Raw genomic sequence first — 1,371 nt, 5'->3', positions numbered from 1 at the left:
AAGGCAGAAAGGGTTGAAAGTTGATGACATGGCTTTGAATGGTGCATACTGAATGCACAAAAAGTCTGAAGTTGTAATAAGTTTAAAAAATTGAAATGCCTTTGTAACAGATGAGTTTTCGTCCGAAACCCTGATACTTCGAAAGAGATTGTCCATTTTGTACACGAAGTGCATCTAGTTTTTCCCGTAACTCTCCCTACTTTTTTGCACATGCTATGTGAGTGAAATGATGATACCATGCCAAGTTTCAACCTTTTCAGAGTTCATCTGTAGTGCTTTTCAATTTCAGGGTCATTTAGCTCAAAACAAATCAGTAAATGCATGAAAAATTGCAAATGAAGGAAGAAACGGTTGAAAGATGATGACATGGCTTCGAATGGTGCATACTGAATACACAAAAAGTCTGGAGTTGTAATAAGTTCAAAAAAATTAAATGCCTTTGTAACAGATGAGTTTTCGTCCGAGACCCTGATACTTCGAAAGAGACTGTCCATTTTGTATACGAAGTGCATCCAGTTTTTGCCGTAACCCTCTATGCTTTTTTGCACATGCTATGTGGGTGAAATGATGATACCATGCCAAGTTTCAACCTTTTGAGAGTTCCTTTGTAGTGCTTTTCAATTTCAGGGTCATTTAGCTCAAAATAAATCAGTAAATGCATTAAAAATAGCAAATGAAGGCAGAAAGGGTTGAAAGCTGATGACGTGGCTTTGAATGGTGCATACTGAATGCACAAAAAGTCTGGAGTTGTAATAAGTTTAAAAAGTGAAATGCCTTTGTAACAGATGAGTTTTCGTCCGAAACCTTGATACTTCGAAAGAGATTGTCCATTTTGTACACGAAGTGCATCCAGTTTTTGCCGTAACCCTCTCAACTTTTTTTCACATGCTATGTGGGTGAAAACACGATACCATGCCAAGTTTGAACCTTATCAGAGTTTATTTGTACTGCTTTTTAATTTCAGGGTCATTTACCTCAAAACAAATAAGTCAATGCATGAAAAATTGCAAATGAAGGAAGAAAGGGTTGAAAGATGATGACATGGCTTTGAATGGTGCATACTGAATACACAAAAAGTTTGGAGTTGTAATAAGTTAAAAAATGAAATGCCTTCGTAATAGATGAGTTTTCGTCCGAGACCCTGATACTTCGAAAGAGACTGTCCATTTTGTACACGAAGTGGATCCAGTTTTTGCCATAACCCACTCTACTTTTTTGCACATGCTATGTGGGTGAAAATATGATACCATGCCAAGTTTCAACCTTTTGGGAGTTCATTTGTAGTGCATTTCAATTTCAGGGTTCTTTAGCTCAAAAAATCAGTAAATGCATGAAAAATAGTAAATGAAGGCAGAAAGGGTTGAAAGTTGA

Source organism: Triticum aestivum, chromosome 1D, assembly GCF_018294505.1.
Source record: "Triticum aestivum cultivar Chinese Spring chromosome 1D, IWGSC CS RefSeq v2.1, whole genome shotgun sequence".
NCBI classification, from domain to species: domain Eukaryota; kingdom Viridiplantae; phylum Streptophyta; class Magnoliopsida; order Poales; family Poaceae; genus Triticum; species Triticum aestivum.
This window is presented reverse-complemented; position numbering follows the sequence as displayed.